The sequence below is a fragment of the Cavia porcellus genome, unplaced genomic scaffold (assembly GCF_034190915.1).
Source record: "Cavia porcellus strain 051 isolate PalLab524CR breed Dunkin Hartley unplaced genomic scaffold, mCavPor4.1 scaffold_12, whole genome shotgun sequence".
In the NCBI taxonomy this organism is placed as follows: Eukaryota; Metazoa; Chordata; class Mammalia; order Rodentia; family Caviidae; genus Cavia; species Cavia porcellus.
Genome location: NW_026947495.1, coordinates 31,832,606 through 31,850,425, shown reverse-complemented (window position 1 = coordinate 31,850,425; position 17,820 = coordinate 31,832,606). Strand labels below are relative to the sequence as shown.

Below are 17,820 nucleotides of genomic sequence, written 5' to 3'. Positions count from 1 at the left end.
TCTTTTTTTTAGATACATGTTAAATGGGAAAGTCTAACCATAAGCAAAATATTTTCATACATTTGAAGATCTTAAATTATAACCATGGTGGAAAACAAACATTAGATCTATTCATTTGACAAACTTTAAATGAAAATCAGAATAGCATTCACAATCATAAATAAGATGATGGTGGAGGCTTACAGGTCATTAAGACTGAACATGGCAACAAAGAGAAATTGGATTATATTCCTTTTGGATCCCTTAATAAACAGTAGGCAGTTTTAGTTATTAAGACAATCATATAGCAGGAGCCATTTGTGAGAATATCAGTTAATGTTTGCCTCATTTCAGTAGGAGATTATGATATTTGGTTATTTAAAATTTAGAAAATTCAAGTGAAAAAAAACTTATTCATTGGACTCAATTTTTTTTTCATTTAGGAGAGTTGTAAATAGCATTTATCTGTAATTGGCTTACCAAGTAAACATATAAATGTATACTTACATAGATGCACCTGTGTGCCAATTAGAGATTGCTTCTTTTCAGCATTTAGTTCTTATGAAAAGATGTAAATTGTTGGAATATTACTACATGTAATTATAAGAAAAAAAGCATAGAGAAGGCTTTTACTTGCTTTTAACTCTACCAAAACATGTTCTGTAAACCCACTAATTAATTATTGAACTATTTGCTTGCACTAGTGAATTATCAACAATGTTTAAATTACTCTATTACTGAATTTTTAATCTAGGCTTTGTTTTTTAGGAAAGTGATAATCACTTATGATCAACCCTTAGTTCTTATTTTTTGCCTGAGTTTGCAATCTTAAAAATGACCACCAAGTTTTGAACTGTGTTGCTTTGGCAGGAGGAAGTTAAATTAAATCAGATCCTGTAGTAGTAAGGTAAATTTTATATATCTGATCTTTACGTATAATATCCCTTTATAATGCATTTTCATTATACGCTGTCAGTTTGTTTTTCAGTCATTTCTAAATCTAAAATTACGTTTCATTAACTATGAGGGGTCTAAACAATGTTAACACATTGTTCTAAGTTGAATCCATTAATATGAAAGAATGATTCAGTGCTTTATTGACAATAAAGAACATATTCATCCTTGCATATGAAAAACTCATATTTTGGCTCAGAAGATAATATTGCTTTTCCTTGGCTTTGTTATTAACTAAAAGATCAAATCTATTCATGCCAGGAATTAGGAAACTGATTTAGTGTGAATTGTGATAATCACTTAGTTCTAACTTCAACATGGCAATGAAAATGTATCTTCTAAGTCATATAGATAATTTTTTATTTTCTTAACCTTATAAATGTTTTACCAGACTTATATCATTGATCAACATGACTTGATTAACTGTATTTCAGAGTAATGTAGATTATTTATGATATTCATGCAGTTTAATCTAGACTATGCAGGAGGAGCCCAAAAAGCACCTGGCAAAATGAATCAGCATCATGGATACATTTTGAACTCTTCAAATTCTATTATAATTTTGACTTAATGCTCATATTTAAATGTAAAACCAGTCATATGATTACTTGTTTAGAATGATGGCCATTTGGATTTTAGTGATACAACCAAATGAATTTTTTGAAATTCCATGCTTATATGAAAATGCTAGAGATGTTTAAGACACTATGAATTTATTTTTCCTAAACTAGTTTACCTTTTAGGCATTATACTGTATTGATGATGGCTAGGAATAACATCTGTGGCATATAAGCAAACTTTTATAGTACATTTAATTCCAAAGAAGGGAGAGAAATTGTAGTTCTAGTTTTCAGCAGAAAGAGTGGAATGCCAAAGTTAGATGCATTATAGAATGCCTCTTCTTCACTCACTTGTGTTATGTCTCCACCAAAGCTTTTTATAACTTTTTAATGAACATTTTTATGCACCTTCAGTTTAATTTTAATGATTAAAATAGAAATTAAATGAAATAGAAATAGTTTATAATGGTTTGCCTATGTTGAATTACTTGCATTGTCTAATCTACGCACATGTAATCTGACCAACTTGTTTTGCCAAGTAGGTCAAAATTTAATTTATTTGAATTGTCTTTCTATATTGACTTTGGTGTGCTCTTGGTAAAGCAGAAGTCTTTTCTGAGAAATGGTTTATTGTTGCAACATTTTAAGCAAATCAATTACATTCTTGTAATGCAATAATATTACAATATGCAGGCAACCATAGCTTCCATTGTGCAGGACACCGTTGATTTTATGAAGCTGTAAACATTCATATCGGTGCTATTTATTCTGTAGTAATATAATTTGAAAGAGAGTTACTGGCCAAATTATGTTAATATGTTATCTGAGGAAGCTCAGTATGTCAGGAGCTCTTGGAAAACAGACGTATATTTTTCAAGTTTAGAGTTTAAATTAAAAAGTTAGAACAATGTGGGGAAGTATTAAGGTGATGACAAAACAAATATAGATTCTTTGCATGAAGGGATAATGTGGTTTTAGAAGTTTGCTACTCTCTCAAATTTGTGTTAATTACTCTTGGGGTGTCTCTGCCAGGTTCCCTACTGGAGTCCATATATATATGCAGTAAAAATGTATCACTGTCTTCTATCCTCTGTTATTTATTTTTTCTGCCATGTATGGTAGAAATTTTTAACAAAATTATTGTAACATTACACAGATTATTTTTCTTTCCAAAAATCTACTAATGACTCTCAGTCTACTTAGAAGAAAAGTCAAACATCTTGTTATCTCCAAGCCTCTACCTAACGCTAGAGAAATCCTTGTCACTTTTTCTGGAGATACCACTTACGTCACTTTCCTTTGCTTTCTGCGGCTGCTTGGTTTCTTATTTTCTTCAAACATGTAGTGTTAACTCCGACCTCACTGACTTATTCTTTGCTGGTCTCCTCTTTTTGTAACTTTCTCCACGTGACCCCTGCCCATCCTTTAGGTTTCAATTCCAATAATCATTTCTGATTAAAATATTTAATATTCCTTCTCTGTGTCTTGAACATTGCTACACTGGTCTTATCTTTTCTGTTCTTCATAGCACTCAGCATTGCCTGAATATATTGTTTGTTCTGATTCTCTGTTGTTGGAGGAGAACAGGGACACTGACTCGCTCATATCGCATCCTTGCCATCTAGAAAGGTGCACATGAGAGATATTAGATAAGTATTTGTTGATATAATAAAATACTGAAGAATTAATTCATGTTCTGCAAAATATTTGAGAATACCAATGCCTGGGCCCCATAGATAGAATCTAATATCAGTTAGAAAGAACGGTTCTTTCTAACTGCTGTGTCACCTCTCTGTAATAAATTCATTTTGGTGGCACTGACGTTTTCATGGAAACTTCTTTCTCTACTTCTTACATTCTCAGTCTGCAGAAAGAAAAAGTAATTCAAACTCTAACTTTATTAATGAATAAACGTTATTCAGAAAACAGTCATAGACATTACCTATTCTAGCAAACACATAGAACACATTCTGCTACAAAAATCTCCCTCTCTCTCCCTCTCTCCCTCTCTCCCTCTCTCTTTCTCTTTGTACTAGGGATCAAACTCACAAACTTGCACTTGCCAGGCAGGTGCTTGGGCCACTGAGCTAAATCTCCAGCCTTAATAGTGTACTCTTCTTACAAAGACATTGGTGTCTTCTTATGTAATTACTATTCAAAGTAATCAGATTGCTATTCTTACACTAACAATGCTTTATGAGATTTTGCCTTTATAGTTCACAATAACTTCACTTTATTCAGTCAAGGTTTAAATGATGTTCTCACAATATATCATTATTTTCCACAGTAAATTGTGTGAGATCGTAGGCAGTAGCTTTGAAATTACTGCTTGTCGCCACCACTATATACAACCACATAAACAGCATGCGGTTCATATACTATACATTTTTCTTGTTTATGTTCAGCAAGCTCTCATTTCTATACACTAACATCAGCTGTTAAAAAGTAACAGTAGTACTTTATCACTGACTAGCAAGATCCTTTATGAAGACAAAATTTTTAAACAGTATATGTTGTTGAATAATGATAGACTGACTATAGTTAAATAGTGATCTTTAAGATTAAATTGCCATGTAAAATAGAAAGTAAGTAAAAATTTAAAGAAAAATTCAAGTAGAGGAAAAGCAGATTCCATACCTAAATAGAAATCAGATTTAATATCTAGAAATATATGAATCATAGATCAAGAATTATTATATCTCTAAGGTTGCTCAAGTGAATCCTAAAGATTTACATGCATGTGTGTTAGATATAAGACTCTAAAATAAGTTTTAATATTCCAAGATTTTATTCAGCTTCTGTTTTGCTATATTCTCCCCTCTAGTCTGCTGTTAGTTTCTCCTCCTCCTCCTCCTCCTTCTTCCTTCCCTGCTCACAGTTCCTCTTGCTTCTTTCTGCTGCTTCTCCTCTTCCCTCTCACCTTTCCCCTCTCTCTCTCCTTTCTCATCTTTCTCCTCTTCTTCCTCCTCCTTTTTCTATTTCAAGTGAAAACTTACTTCTTAAGCACAAAGTCTATGTACTTCATATCAAATACTTAGATTCTGAAATTATATGTTGCCATGCTAACTCAAAATAAAACTTTCTTAAAACTATTTTAAGAAACATAGAAAGCACAGATATTCTTTTTGAAATTAATCACAAAACCAGAATTTGAAAGTTTCTTTAAGTCTTTGTACCTGGTTTGTTTTCATTGTAGTTCTTAGTTACATTCATATAATATAGCTTGAAAGTCATTGTTATCAATATATTTTGGATAAAATTTTAATGTCATTAATTTCAATTTTAGTGTCTAAAACAATTATTTAGAGAAAGTTTTTTTTTTTTTTTTTTTTTTTTTTTTTTTGTCTTCCTTTTTATCGGTACCGGGGATTTAACTCACGACTGCCTACTTGCAAGGGAGGCGCTTATGCCGCTGAGCTAAATCCCCAGCCCCAGAGAAAGTCTTTTTTATTATGTCAGTTTTTTGCTTTCTATTAATAGACAGGGCTAAGGATTTTGCACACTAAAAAACAAGAAATGGGTTTATATGCATTTGGTTGATTATAACATATGGTCATGAGTAAAAGGTAACTAGTACTTGAATTAGAAGCCTATTATAAAACCTGTTTAGAAACAATTGCATTTTTCTACGATGACTATAGTCAAAATTTGTGCTAGCATCCAGTAGTTCGGCCAAACCTAGAAGTACAATAGTTTGATCATTAATAACATAACATTTTCATTGTAGAATCACATTAGAATTTACTGCAGTTCTAATTTAAACAAGAAATAAATAGGAACTTCTAAATTATATATATCCAAGCCAAATCACATTATCGTGTACTTGAAAATAGTTCATATGCATATACATTTCTACTTATATTATATGAAAACACATTTTAATATAGTAGCAGACTTTGTTATGGTTCATTTTCTCATTGCTGAGATACATATGTACCTAATCTACCCACTAAGGAGGAAGTATTTATTTGGCTTACCAGTTTGCATAGGTATCAGTCCATGGCTCCGAGGCAGCACATCAAGGCAGAGGGACATGGCAGAGGAAAGCTACTCGGGGCATGGAAAATGGTAAGGAGAGAGCCGTGTGAAGGGAAAGGCCAGATAAACCTTCCAGCGACAATCCCTGTGATTCACCACCTTGGAGCAGACCATGCCTCCTAACAACAGATTGTCCTTTGATGCCCTTCACACTCTCAAGATCCAGCCTTCCAAAAGCCCCACCATAAGTACTTCAGGCTTTGTGGTAACATCTAGATATAAACTGTAATAACTCTCAAGAATCAATGACTTCTATACTGGTGGAAAGAAACTTTCTAGATAAATTTGACTTGCTTATATCTATTTTTCTTATATATTTAAAAATACTCTCTGACTTCTATGATATACTGAAGATTCATTGGTGTTCATTTAATAATTATGTGCTATTCAATAATAATTTATCCATTAGTCTCTTAGATTCTCTGATTAACCCCAAATCTCTCTAGGCAACTACAACAAACAATATAACATTAACATAGTGTCTTATGACAGAAAATTCTAGGATGTTACTACAGCTCCTTTTAATCTCAGTTTGCACCCAGGGCTGGCATGCCTAGGGATTCCTCTTTAAGTCAAATCAGGAATGAAAAAGCTCCTTGCCTCAGAATGGGGAGTGGAGCTTCTCAAGGAAGAAAATGTTTGATGTTGCCCACTAAAGTGGAGACTTTAATGCCAGGGTCAAGACCACAACTCTTCAAACTGTGCATTTGTTTCAATATAGAGATGAGAGCAATTTGTATTGACTTTACCTGAATATATGAGTTCATCAGATTAATCACAGAGAAATATATTTAGAAGATTCATAAATTGCACACAAATATAAAGAAAGTTAGATGTTAGCCCTGAGTCTTTAAGATTGTGTTCTGTTATTTAACACACTGTTACAGAAAATTTTATTATAGTTCAAAATAATTCTAGCAAAATTAGTTGCACATATTTAAAAAAATTATCTTTAGGAGCTATTTCAGTTTTCTAATTACCTGGAAAGTTCAGATTTTTCAATTACAATTTACCATATGCCCTAGTATGTTTTTCATACATTTTTAAAGTAAAAATACTAATTTTTCATTCATAGGAGTTAATAAAATGTCAGATATATGTTTCCAATAATGTGTGTAAGTTTATTTAGCAGTTGGAATCTCATGATTATCCTTTTTCTAAACGAAAGACAGTTATACATTAGAAAGTTTTTATGACAATGTAATTAATGTACAAATGATGAAAAATAAGTAAGAGATACTAACTTTTACTTCTTATTGGATGTAGCACTGTTTGTTTTTTTTTTTTTAACCTCAGGGTGTTTAAATTTGATTGATGACATGAAGGTCAGAAACAATTTTTTTAATTTATTAAAACATAATTTATTTATTTATTTATTTATTTATTTTTTTGGTCTTTTTCGTTTTTATCGGTACCAGGGATCGAGCTCACGACTGCCTGCTTGCAAGGCAGGCGCTTATGCTGCTGAGCTAAATCCCCAGCCCCTATAACATAATTTCTTTACATAGGATAATTTAGATCCTAGAGCTAAATTAATATAAATTATTCTTATTATAGCCTTTGCAAAACTGCTAAAAGAGAAATATCTTGGCATTAAAAAACAAATGCATTTATCTTCATGTACGTTGGAAGGATCATTTATTAGTGTTGGCCTACAAGGGAACAATGTAGTTTTCCTTAAAGTAAGGGAAAAAAGAAAAACAACAATGAAAAGTCTTCCTTTTTTAATATCACTGCATAACCAGGTACAAATAATTATCAACATTTCATTTAAAATGTATTCATTAAACTCTACCTGCCAAAGTACAGACATTATCTCAAAAAAAAAAAAAAAAAAAATGGAGCTTCAACATTCTTTAATTCTGTTTCCTAAACTCTTCCAGATAAATTGTACAAATCCACATGCCAACATAAGTTTGATTTACTGAAACTATTCATGTATTCTTCACACTCATTTATTTTTATACATTCAGTAGAAGAAAACATAGACGTGTGAATGTGGAAAGCAATACTGCTCTGAGTATCTTGGCCAAATAATTAATGGAGCAGTGATTTATTCTTATAATAACCTATTCCATGTAGTTTTATAAGAAAAAAAAAAAAAAAAAAAAAAAAAAAAAAAAAAAAAAAAAAAAAAAAACACTCCCGGGGCTGGGTATTTTGCTCAGCGGCATAAGCACCTGCCTTGCAAGCAGGCAGTCATAAGTTCCATCCCTGGTACCGATAAAAAGGAAAAAGACAAAAAAGACAAAAAAAAAAAAAAACCTCCCAGTGGGTTCCTGCTGGTAAGATAAACATTACAATGAAAATTTATTCAAGGCGCAAGCACAGGACACTCTGAGTAAGTAATAAGGCCTCGATTTCCTTACTTACATATGGAAAACATTAAATTCTACCCACTCTGCAGGAAAAATGTGTTGGAAAATAGTATAGGAGAATAACTGAATTGTCCTCTTTCCAAGGTGTGATCTAGGAGCAAAATAGAAAACAATGTGGGAGTTATAAAGAAAAATAAATTTATGAATATCAGAAAGGAAATTATCAAAATTAAGAAGAGGAATGAACTGGTGGCAGGCAAAATTAAGGTGAAAAATTTCAGAAGGTGTAAAAAAACAGGAGAAGAAATGATAAAAGAATAAAGACCAACAGTTTAGAAAGAGATGTAACGCTCACCAGACCGCAAAAGTAAAACCTGGGATGTCAAAGTGAGACACAATCAAAACTCAGACATATCAGAGTGACAAAGGCTTTGTAGACTGTCATAAAAACAATATAGGGTGCTACTGGATAAAAAGTAAAAACATTAAGGAAATGTGGAGAATCTGAACTGAAATAAACCCCTTCTTTAGTGCTTTTATCATGATAGAGAAATTAATACCATGTCTAATTTAACTGATAATAGGCATTTGATGGATCCAGAATTTGAAAACTCCAAACATGTAACATACTCTCATAGACTTGTGGATTTCTGCATTTACTCTTCAAAATCTGGAAAAGTAGAAATTCATTGTTTTTATACTTTGTCTTTCCTTTTAAATTTAGTCTAACCATACATGCTAAAAAGATTTCATGTCCTACTGAATGTTTTTGTTTTTCTTATTTATATTTTTATAAGTATCTGACTGTTCTCATCTGTAAAATGTTTCTTTAACCTCAAAAGACAGTATACAGTGGGACATAATGGCACATGCCTGCAATTCCAGCATTCTGGAAGCTGAGGCAGGAGGATCACTATGAGTTTGGGTTACATAGTGAGTTCATGGTCAACCTGAACTACACAGCAAGACCCAGGATCAAAAAAGAAAAGAGAAGAAAAGATAAAATAAGAAAGGGAAAAAGGGGGCTAGTACACAAAATTTTTTATAAAACTAAACTCCAAATCAAACCAGCTGGCTTTACTATATATAATATTGTGTGGCATTAGAGTTGTGTCTCATTTAATTTATAAAACCACTTAAGGTATATGATTCTCATAATCAAGCTTCATGATGATAAATGACTTAGTAGGAGAGCTATAAAATTTTTCAAAAATAAAATATAAAAAAGAAAACAGTTAAATTTTAATTTCAAATAAACAAATTCTATACCCATAATATTTGCACTTAATGAGTCTATAAGGAAAGAACTATTAGTTGCTTGCTGTATTTTCAAATTTAACTGGAATTTCTATGTTTTAACTTGTACTCTTACTTAATATATCAAGACTTGCAAAAACAATCATTTTGCCTAATCAACACACCTCAGTGTCTCCTCATGTGATCGGTGACGTAACATCAGATGGTAGAAGAGTTCCTGTTGCTTTGCTCACTTCTTCCAGCTCAACTCCAGCACTAATACCCTAAAACACATTTTCTCTGAAAAGGCTTAAGGGTGAACAGTTGAATAAATAAGCACTTGATAAACTATATGCCACATTCCTTGATTTTCTTGCAAAAATAATTTCACGGGAAAATAAACTTCAACAATTAAAGACTCCATGTAATTGTTGCCTACTAGTGATGATAATAGGGAACCTGAGTACTTTAATGTTAAAATTCTGCTGCATAATTGATTTGCACAATTAAAGCAACAAAGAAGGAATATATTTAAGATAAAACAACGACAACAAAAACAACAGAAACCCTAAGATAGCCTTTTCAGTGATCTATCCAGCCATTATTTCTAGATATTTTCTTGCCCAAAGTTTCCTTTCTATTAAACAAGAGGATAATAAATAAAGGAGCTAAAATGTTTTCCTTTATATCTGATTTTTTTTCTTTTCTGCTTTTCCTTTTACAACTGAGCTATACTGTAATGACTTTATTTCTGTAGAGAATCACCCTAAATATTCTAATATATCAGATGTTAAAATATTCCTCTGCATGATCTTGAAAATATAAAGCACCCCTGGGCCAAAACAACAATTTAATATTAATGAAAACAAGTTGTCACTCTAGACTAACTGATCTGCTTGTACAATTTTATGTAATACAATGTAAGGTATGATGCAAAACTTTAGCTCATTACTGCATATGTCCTTTAAAAAATAAAAGAATAATACCCTGAATAACGCATAGTTTATTTTTCCTTGTAAAAATTCCTTCAAATAACATTTCATTTTACCTAGGCACCCTAAATGCCTATGTTTTTGTCCTCTGTCCCAGAGAAGAGGCTGCTATTTCATTTAAAGTTTATGTACATTAAAAAACGTCTTCATGGTGATCCCTCAGATAGAAACAAGATTAAAGCTGTGTTCCAATGAACTCTACTCCACAGTCTTGTGGAGTATACACACTGTATTGTAGCAGCTGAGGAAAGGATTGTTGGTAAGTAGGCCACTCGTAGCTAAAGTGAAAAAAGGCAACAAAACATTTCCATAGGTACTGAGGATTTTATATAAGTGCTACAACCTGTCTCCCCTTGTAGGTTTCATGGGTAGATATATGTGGAATATAAGACAATTAAGACATGTAACATATATTCACTCCCTAAGAGGATTGAATTCATTATGCACTGCACATATAAAGTAATATAATCTTAAAAATAAAATGTGTATAAAGCAACTTTATTTAGCATCTGCTTTGCAGAAGTTTTGAACTAGAACCAAAGAATGTATAAAATGCAGACTTTAACTTTGATGATTATAAATTATAGTGGAAGAAAGTTAAGATCACAGATATACTCTAATGCAGGACAATTTAAGTACACAAAGTGTGCTTTAGGGAGTCAGACATCACATTTAAAATACTTGGCACTGTAGTGAAAAATTTACACTGAAAAATAATGGATGCTAAATCTTTATCGGACCAGTGATCTCATTGCAGGTTGCAATGCAGACAATTACAAGTGACAGTCATTGGTGGAGTTTCAGAGTCTGTGCACTGACAACACACAGTGGACGTTCAATTAATAAGCACGAGATTTATAAAAGAGTACCTAAATTACTAGAAGGTAATGGACCTCACTTGGCTATTATCAGAGCAGGGTAAACATGTAATTCATTTTTGCCTGATCTCAACAAGTGTACTTTTGCTTTCCTCAGTAGCTGCTAAAATGCATAAAGCCCCTCGGGATAATTATTTAGAATTATCTTTACCAGTTATCCTCTATTTTTAACTGCGAAGTATATGTCAAAGAAAAAGGGAATTTTTGTTATTTATAACTTGTCATTCCTTGTTTTTCATTTTTGTGCATGTTATCTAAACAGTAAAATGACACATATAGCCATAGATAGTTTTACTATTGTTGCTTATTGTTTATTAATTTCTTATGAAATAATTAACCGTATACAAAATATTCTTTGTATTATTTCATTAATGTATTTTAATTCCTGGAAATTATCTGCTTTGTTTAGGATTTAATAGAAAAGGAAACAACATTAGAGAAGTTAATTTACATCTGTAGAAAATGATTTTAAGCTTGATATCAAGCTGGGTAACTCAAACAGAAAACCCCTGTTCTCAATTATCTTGCATTGCTATTTAGAAAACTCAGTATTCAGCTGAAAAAAATTTATATGTACTAGGTCCCTGGATCCTTTTAAAATGTACTAATCTAATTTGAAACTGTACTTAATGTCATAATCATTTCTGGTTTGTGCCCTGAGCACTTTTCAATTCTAAGATGATTTACAGCACTTACATGATTATATTTTTAATAAGTATTTCAGCTTTGATTCCCACCATGACCTTATTGGCAAAAACGTTGACTCTGTATTAAGAGGAGAAAATAAACAGTGGCTGTCAGAGCTCTCATGACGTACAGGAATTGTTTTCTAGGACACAGGAGATTGCTGAAGCCTGAAAAATTACTGATTCCTGGCAGATCTGACAAACATTTGGATCTCTGTCTATGTCATTAGTTCACTGGTGACAAGAGGTTCTCTGGCTGGATGGAAACAGATGTCACTTGCTCAAGTGGTGTTGCTCCCAGATAAGGTGAAAGCAGTTCAAACTACAAATAGCAGCTTGCAGAGGGCAAAAGAACTGGCCAAACTTGGATGTTTTAAAAGTAATTATTCATTGGTTCAGTCTTGGCTCTTGGCTTTACTTCCTCCTATCCTCCCACACCTGGCCTCAAACTGACATATTTTACATTTCCAAAATTGGACTCTTGGCTTCTCCTATTGAACTTACTCACCTTTCAAAGATTTCCTTAGGTTTGACTTTCTGAGCTCAGCATTGCTTTTATGAATGTCAAGAGTTTCTCTAAAGTATGAAACAAGTAAAAAAGCTGCAGACCAAGCTAGAGATCAGGTTTAAACTTCAACATATACTTTCTGGAATGAATCATTCCATTGTACCACATTAAAGACTCAGAGGAAACTGAGTGATGGTAACATCCCCCTCATTCCTGCCTCATTCTGGTTTTCCTTTCATCAGGTACTCAAATCTAGTCTGGATTCCCAGTCTGGATCTTCTCCAAACATTCAAACTGAAGGTATTAATTAACGTAAATGAAGCATCTATGCAAAAGGAGAGTCTAACCACCCGACATTCATTGCTGTGGATTCTCAGACTTCAGTAGGCAGGAGCAGAACAGGAGTTGCTGTGAAGAACACTGCTAACAGTTTTGGTTCAGTAAATTTCCTTTGGGGCTGGAATATTTATATATACAAACAAGTTCATAGGGACCACATTTCCTTCTTCTCCCCTTCCATTTATTATTGAATGAAAAGATGAGGGATGGGGATTTAGCTCAGTGGCATAAGCACCTGCCTTGCAATCAAGCGCTCCTGAGTTCGATCCCCGGTATGGACAAAAAGAAAAAGACAAAAAAAAAAAAAAAAAAAAAAAAGAAAGAAAGAAAGAAAAGGAGTTGTCTCGGGCCACAGAAATGATATATGATACATGATTTAGTTAATATATGCATTAACCAAAGTCCGCGTTTCATTTTTTACATATTATTTTTAAAAAAAAAGAAGCCAAAAAAGGGTTGGGGGTGGCTGAATGTGTTCAAAATATGCTGTCATTTACTTTCCATCTCTTGTTTTTCCTGCTTCAGATTTCTTCTGACACTGACTCTGTTGGGAACAAAACACTGTGGTTTATATTGTAATCATTTCTTTTTATTGTTGCTTATTTATATGGAAGAGGATATCTTCTGATATTTGCATCCTAATACTGACATTAACTTTTATCTTAGAGACAGAAGTTGTAAGTTCACCCTTAAGCCTAATCATGAGGATAATGGGGGAAATGGCTAGCCAGGCCTTTTCTTAGATGCCCATGAGGTTCAAAGGAAAAACAGGAATACTGTCAGAACAAAGAATTGATGTGGGTAGCTAAGTGGGAAAAAGTAGTTACTCACTCCATCCCAAAGCTGAAAATTTCTTGACAGAGAGTGAGTCTAGGCCTATGAGTCTCCATAAAATCCAACCTGGTGCACATATAACTGCTTAGTACATATACTACATATATGTACTACATATTTTATACATATGCTTAGTACATATACTGTTGAGCACATATAACTGCTTAGTAAGAATTTGTTAGAACTAGATTATGATTGGCAAAATGAAATAAATTGATTCAATATGAAACTGGAATTAAAAAGCCACTTTCTGGACCTGTCTTCTTAAAACTAAATTGGAAATTAAAGGTTAAATAACTGAAAATATGAAGAACATGCAAACGATCTATTATTGCCTCAAGGACTCATCATTGCTGAGGTGGTTAGTGTGAGATTTCTGAGGCTCCCTGCTGAGATGCCAAGGGCAGCCAGGTAATGGTACACAAAGTATTAGGGCAAAAGAGTTTATAAAATATCAGGTCCACCAGTGTGAAGCCGCCGTACTCAAATTTTCAATAACATTTCCTCCCTGCTTTGCTGTGAGCTTAGAGGAGGTGTTTAATTATTATGCATTTCACTCATTTATTTCTCTACAGGGTTGATTATGTACCTAGTTCAAGACGTGTGAGTTTAGGAGAGATGAACTTAAATTCCCACTAAAATGTGAGCACATCAAGTTGTTAAGCTCCTTCTTGTCATGGAGAAATGGGGAAAGTAGAGAAGTCCTGTCACCAAGGGAATTGCATGAAGGGAAAGGGGAGGAAAGACTGCTAACTGCACTGACCTGCTTTTCTCCCTAAAAGCATTCAGATGACAATAGCATAAAGGAAAAGAAAGAAAGAGAGACTCAAAACAGCACTCTGAAAAGCAGTGTTACTGTAGGGAGTTGGAGCGACTGGAAGTAGCTTTGGGTTGTGATCTTTACCATCAATGGGAACAAGAGCCCTAGAAAATATCAAGTTGAAGTAAATTTGCCCGTTGAGGTCCTCTCCTTTCTAGTTTCTTAGCTGTTATAATTGAAGGGGTTGGTCAGAGATCAAAAAATCAATTGTCTTAACATTAGTTCTAGAAATAAAACTAGAATCTGAGTTTTCTTTTATACTGTGATAGTCAGCTGAAAACCACAACGGAGAATGAACAGAAAGTTGAAGAAATAGTAATACTTTTTAAAAACGTACCTCTTTCGTCTCTTGAAAACCATCTATTTTACATGGCTGTAGTTTAGGACCTTCAGTTTTATAAGTAATTCTGCTCTTTTTGAGAAGGAAGATTGCGGCTACCTAACCATCCTAGTCTTCATGGAACAGTCTTTCACTGTGAAGTGACTTACAGGATTTCCCTGTCTTTAAAATCACTTTTAAAAGCCTTTATTGGATCCCATTGCCTGGTTCTTATTTAACAACTACTATGTAACTAAAGTCTCACAGTTCTCTAAACTGAAACAACCATGAATGAACTTATTGTTCAAACCCAAGTGTACTAATTTCTTTTTTCTATTTTTACACTGGTTTCATTGTCAGTACCCAAAATGGTCTGGAACAAGCAAACAAGGAAAACTGTGACAACCTTTCTCCTGAGGAACAGAAAATACCTTCTGTTTCAGGATGAGATAAATATTATATGCATGCGCTTTTATTTCTTCTTTTTTCTTTTTTTGTCTGACTTTTATGCTAAAGGCTAGCACTTCTTCCTATAAAGCATTTTTTTATTAAATAAGATTAACTCATGGGGGAATGCCAAGCATTCAAGAAATTTAATGTGCTCTTGCTATTCCTGTTTCTTTGTTCCCTAGTCCCTACTGAGGCAAGAAGAACACTGTCACTCTAAGACTTACTTTTCTTCTACTCAGTTTTCACAGCCAAGCACACTGAGTGCTGGTTTGCATGTGTATAAACATGTACACAGAACTGGCCTTTATCAGAATTCATTTGCCTTAAATTGACCATTTGCCAGGATCCATTTGCAATAGACTTGCTTCTGCCATTAAGCATATAAGATTTCTCAGAATGTGCCAAATGTATATCAATTTAGGGTTTGGTAGTTCTTCTTTGATTTCCTCATCTCAAGGAAATGGAAATGAAACAATAATGAATTCCTCCATCTGGACGCATTGTCTGCCATTACTATTGTACTAAACCTGACACTGAGGTCACTTCACTGAGGATTCAGCAATCAATGAATAGTATTTGTTATTTCAGTGTTTTTGCTTTGAAGTAGTTAACTATCACTTAGGTGCTAAATTTAATAAGTATTATATAAAACTTTCAACTTAAGCCCCACAAGTAGTTAAATATTTTCTTTCTCTTTTCCTATGGTGGTTGTTCTATTTGACATTGAGGAGCTGTGGATCTGAGCACACCCAGATGTATCCATTTAAATTCAGTAACTATTAGCTATGTTTATATGCCTGGCTGAATATTTTGAAAGAATTCTTTTAACAAATGTAAAAGAAGTAGTCTAGATGGCACTGTTTTCTCTTTAGCTTTCTCTCATAGCAGACAAAGACTTCTTAAAATAGTAAACTTATTGAAAGCCTATCTCAGCGTGACAGGAACAGTTAACAGGAGCTCAGCTCCTTTACTTCTCATAGTCTGGTTGGCAGTGAAAAAGTCTGTCTCACTCTCAGCAGACTCATGTAAAGAAATATTGGAGGTTTAACTCTATATTTAAACAATTTCTCTCTCTCTCTCTTCCCCACCTCTCTCTTCCCCCACTCTCGCTCTCACTCTCCCTTTTTCTCTTTCACCTTTTATTTTGTTACTACCTATGTTGGATGTGATAGCATGAGTCCATTAAAAAACTTATTAGAGGGCCGGGGATTTAGCTCAGTGGCATAAGCACCTGCCTTGCAAGTGTGAGATCATGAGTTCGATCCTTAGCACAATAAATAAATAAATAAATAAAATAAAAAGTAAAATAAAATCCTGTTAGAAAAAAATGTCCAACACTAAAAACGAGCATATAAATGAATATAGCATTTCATTATTTTGAAAATCACCCCAGTTAATTTTTGATGAAATTTTCTTTTAAGGTTTTTGCGAGAAAGACTATTTGCAAAGACAGTTTAAGCACTAAAGATTTGCTAAAAATGATCATGTATGTAACTTATTACCAATTTTGTACATCAAATCTCTGAATTTAACTCAGGGATTTCATGGTAATCATCCAGCTAATGAATATCAACACAAGCTCCTCATCACTCTGTTTTTTGGGCTTGTTTAAGAACAATTTCCTTTCTTTGCAAAGCTCTCTGTAATTTCTTCAGCCTAAGTCATTTTTACACACTTTTTATAGCACTGATACCTATAATTTTAAAAACGTACTTTTTAAAGACCACCTTGGTCAATATTATACTGTCATTCCACTTACTTGATTATTTTATTATTGTCACATTACTCCCACAACTTTTAAGTTCCATATGTCAAGGAATAGGCCTTAGACTTTTTTGCTAACATCATCATTTCAAGTAATAACACATCCATAGCATAGTGACTGTTCCTTAAATGAATACATGGCATCAGAAGGACACTTTACAAGTATCACAGTTTGTTCCAAAAGAAGAGAGTTTATGATAACTTTCTAAATTTATATTAGTATTTCCACATTCTTTTAAATAAAATTTCCTTTATTTCAAAATTCTATTTAGTATCTTGGGAATTAAATGCTTCTGGATGCAAATAACTCATCTCTAAGTAATTCCTGATAGTTCTTTAAAATCACTCCTTAAATTGACTCTTTTCTGAGAGGTTAATATGAAAGAAGGTGGTTTAAAGGTTGCTTTTAAACAAATTCTATTGTTTGATCTCATTTTCTCGCATTTTAACTCACATTAAAGAAGAATTCATACAATTATATCCAGGTGAGACACTCAGAAAATAGACTTCCAGTTAGTCAAACTATCATCAGACCCTGTATCTTAGGTAGAATATTTTGATGTACTTCCTGCACAGTGATTGCAACAGATGGAGTCCTTGTTCTGTGAGAATTCACAAGATCAGGTGCAGTGAATCTGAGTGGTTCAGGCAGTAGTTTGCCTGAAAGCAAAAATCAGGGCTGAAAGGTGAAGTATAAATTCATAACCTATAGACTTTTTCCTGCATCATTCTAGTGATTGCATGAGTCAAATTCTCTTCCTTTTAAAACATAGTCAATCCAAAGTTTGATAAAAAAGAAAAAAATTTTTTTGAATTTTTAACCCCATGATGTAGTACTATGTTAAAAACACTATTTTAAAATTTATAGTAAATAAGGTTACTATATAAACAGAACATGGTCAGATAGATATTGTCATGATACAAGTATAATAGAGGTTGAAAGAAGTAGAATGTTTGACTTATATTTAAGAAAAAAATTTAGAACAAATTAATTGTTATGCTTCAGTTTTAATAATGTTTAATGAAAATCAGTCATATTATATTGAACAAATTATTTTTCCATTTTGATTGAAATAAGTATATTTGCTCAACAAAACATTCTCATAAAGAATAGCAGCTCAGATCCATGCAATTTAAATGTTAGT

At 33.0% G+C, this 17,820-nt stretch overlaps 1 protein-coding gene and 1 long non-coding RNA gene across 8 annotated transcripts in view; one reads left to right on the top strand and one right to left on the bottom strand.

The window, feature by feature from the left end:
• The window catches only part of Lrp1b (LDL receptor related protein 1B), a 1,703,137-nt gene that overhangs the window by 554,775 nt on the left and 1,130,542 nt on the right, over nt 1-17,820 (top strand). The gene's annotated exons all lie outside the window — the stretch shown is intronic.
• LOC134478275 (uncharacterized) lies at nt 12,847-14,606 on the bottom strand. Its single transcript, XR_010050781.1, has 2 exons — nt 14,480-14,606; nt 12,847-13,032 (listed from the first exon to the last, which is right to left on the bottom strand). It is a non-coding gene; the product is annotated as an uncharacterized LOC134478275 (long non-coding RNA).